Raw genomic sequence first — 3,616 nt, 5'->3', positions numbered from 1 at the left:
GAACAAGTGTCAGTCAAGAACTAGCTACCTAGTTTTTAATTGTTTTGATATTACCTGGTCTCCTTTGTACTTCCTATAGCATTTGGGGAATGACTAAATATAGTGAAACTTCGAAGTATAAAACTTATAGAGTTATGTAAGAAGAAAACTGGGTATCTGTTTTATAGAAATAAAGCAATATGAATTAGATGACATTTTTACTGAGTTTTTAAAGTGCTGTTTGAAATTGAACTTTTCCCTCCTGCTCTTTCTCGACCTCATTTGTAGCCAGTGACATGAAAACAGTAGACACATTGGGCTTGAATCTGAAAGCTGGCACTTGACATAAAACAAACTTTTATATAACCAAATGCTTAATACACTTATTTAAAAATTAAACTTAATTTTTTTTTATTTTCATGAATTTGCGTGTCATCCTTGCATAGGGGCCATGCTGTATCGTTCCAATTTTAGTATATGTGCTGCCGAAGCGAGCACCAAACTTAAAAATTTATTAAATTGTTACTTCCCTCAGTCTTAAGTCACTGACAGCTAGAATATAATCCTTAGTCCATTATTGCATTCACAAACATGTGTGGTCTCTACCTGACCCTGTTGAAGCGTGTTAACTCCTTTCTCAGAGATCACATTCACTTACACTGACAATTTTATCTTTAAAACCCCCATTATGCAACAGGACCCATACACCTAGAGATGTGTTTATTTGCTGAATCCCTTCAGGCTCTTTGGATTCCATATTCACCTTTAAAAAGGAATTTGATGTGTCCGATTTTCCATCTTCACTACAGTGGAAAAAGGAACGTGATGTGTACTGACAGTGGATCTGAAATCCCATTAATACTGCTTCACTCCCAGACTCTTCTTGCCTTTCCTATCCATCCCTTTCTATTCATCTTTACACACAAGTTCACCCTCCTGAAATACAAGGTTTGGGTAAGTCTTGAACGCCTGCCTTTTATCTAGGCTTTTCGAGGGCTCTCCTGACTGCTGGCTGCGTGTCCAGCACCTTCTGTTAACACTGGAGATGTGAGTGAGGCTAGGGGAGGGTTACAGAATCGGAACTGAATACAGTTCATAGTACAGGATTCTCTTATAGAAGCACGATGAACATGTAAGGATGGCCTCACTGGAGTAAGGTCTTGACTTGTACATGATATTAATGTCACCATCTTAACTGATGCACGTGGCCTGACTGTTTAGAGATCATGGAGCTATGCCCTGTGCTACATTAAAAGGGTCCCATGGATCCCTGCTGGAAAGGTCACCCTCCTCCCAGTGCCCACAGGACTATTCCCTCCCTCTATTCATGGGATGTTAGAACACGGGTGAAGTTTAAATAGGGGAGCAGGCATTTTGTAAAAAATGGGCATTTGCTCAATCCAGTCTGTATTTTTGAATGTTTTAGTTTCTAGCTGTCTTATCACGTTCTCTTAAAAGCATCATTTAAAATGTGCGCACACAATCTGTGCACTCTACACTTGGGACTGCCAGTGAGTTATGAAATTTTTAGCTTCTGTAAGTGGCAAACTAAGACAGAAAACATAACTCCCAGAGGCAGGAAAATAGGAGCTAACAGAATGGGAAGATTGGGCACTGTCAATCAACAGCACAGGATCTGAGCCAGAGCCCCTCAAAAAACTCAGAACTGGTTTCTAAAACAGCACAAACTGTCGGTTTCATTCCCTTGGATTCCTGAAATTTGCTGAGGACTCAAAATAAATTATTTCCTTCCATTAATTTTCTATAAATCAGTAGGGGGAGTAGGTCTCGTTATAACTCAAATTCACAGTTAAGAAAATATTATTTATAACCAAATCTACATGTAGGTCAAACTCTAATTTAAAAATGTTTTAATTGTAGAATAACTAGGAAGATGGAATGGCATGAAATAATGCAAAGAAGGTGGTGCATTAATTCTGTGACTCTTTAACACTATCTCTTCAATAATTGTTAAAAAATATTCTAGGTTTACCTGATCTAATGGGAACTCACCAATTGCATCCAGACAGGGAAGGAACCAGCATACGACCAAAGTAGACCTTTTGAATGTGGGTGACAGCTGTACAGCTGGGGCAGACAGCATGGCCACAGGAAGGGGCACCAGACTGCTTTTGGAAGCCATTCTCTTTGGATGGCTACTGTGCTCAGCCTAGATATAGTGGGAAGGGCCTTGATCCTTCCTTGGAGTAATATGCCTTGCCCTTGGGGGGGAGGGTTGGATCGGAGAAGGGAGTAGGAACTGGGATTGGTATGTGAAATGAAAAAAGATGTTGTTTTTTTTAAAAAAAATAAAATCAAAAAATTAAAAATATTCTAGGAAGAGCTCCAAACGTTTCCAAAATTTGTTAGTTCTTCTCCACCTTTCCTAATTTAAAAGCTGCTGAGATGGATTTGTCACTCATGAAAAAGCAAACTCATTTATTGTTTGAATTCAGAAAATGTAACTAACTAATAATTGAACTTACATACCAACCAGCAATAAATGTTATAAGTATTTTACTTCTTTGGACACACACTATGTAACTTTTCCTGGAGAAATATAAATAAATGTCCATCCACCAATCATCATCACAGGACACTGATGTCTAACTTTGCCAATTAATGAGTTTGTTGTGGTTACTAACAAAATCACAGTGTCCTGAAGGCAGTACCCCAAACCCACCCTAGCATGGTTTGACAGCCCACAAATCTCCATTTCCTATACAGCTTGCAGACAGCTTTGCAGATGCATCTCTTTTCCCCAGCAAATATTGCTTATATACTTGGGGGAGGCATCTTGTGAGCCTTGTAACTTTCAGGAGCTTTCTGAGTCCTGCATGTTTCATTTACGCCCTGAGTCGCATAAGCCTTTTTCTAACTGTTCATACTGTTCTCCCTGCATTTGTATGCTCAATCTTTTGAGCTACTCAGAAGACAGAATCACACTTAAGGTCATGCTCAACTTCCTTAGCGATCAGGGAAATGCAAATCAAAACAACTTTAAGATACCATCTTACACCTGTCAGAATGGCTAAAATCAAAAACACCAATGATAGCCTTTGCTGGAGAGGTTGTGGAGAAAGGGGTACACTCATCCATTGCTGGTGGGAATGCAAACTTGTGCAACCACTTTGGAAAGCAGTGTTTCGGTTTCTCAGGAAATTCGGGATCAACCTACCCCTGGATCCAGCAATACCACTCTTGGGAATATACCCAAGAGAGGCCCTATCATACAACAAAAGTATATGCTCTACGATGTTCATAGCAGCATTGTTTGTGATAGCCAGAACCTGGAAACAACCTAGATGACCTTCAATGGAAGAATGGATGAAGAAAGTGTGGAATTTATACATATTAGAGTACTACTCAGCAATAAAAAACAAGGACTTCTTGAATTTTGCATGCAAACGGATGGAAATAGAAAACACTATCCTGAGTGAGGTAAGCCAGACCCAAAAAGAGCAACATGGGATGTACTCACTCATATTTGGTTTCTAGCCATAAACCAAGGACATTGAGCCTATAATTAGTGATACTAGAGAAGCTAAATAAGGAGAACCCAAAGAAAAACATATAGGCATCCTCCTGAATATTAACCTAGCAGGTGATGAAAGGAGACAGAGACCCACATTAGAGC

General features: G+C 39.4%; 1 pseudogene; it reads right to left on the bottom strand.

Moving 5' to 3' along the window:
• Positions 1 to 380: 380 nt before the first annotated feature.
• LOC142855246 (U6 spliceosomal RNA) lies at positions 381 to 477 on the bottom strand (annotated as a pseudogene).
• Between the last annotated feature and the right edge of the window lie 3,139 nt (positions 478 to 3,616).

This window comes from Microtus pennsylvanicus, chromosome 7, assembly GCF_037038515.1.
Source record: "Microtus pennsylvanicus isolate mMicPen1 chromosome 7, mMicPen1.hap1, whole genome shotgun sequence".
In the NCBI taxonomy this organism is placed as follows: Eukaryota; Metazoa; Chordata; class Mammalia; order Rodentia; family Cricetidae; genus Microtus; species Microtus pennsylvanicus.
This window is presented reverse-complemented; position numbering and strand designations above follow the sequence as displayed.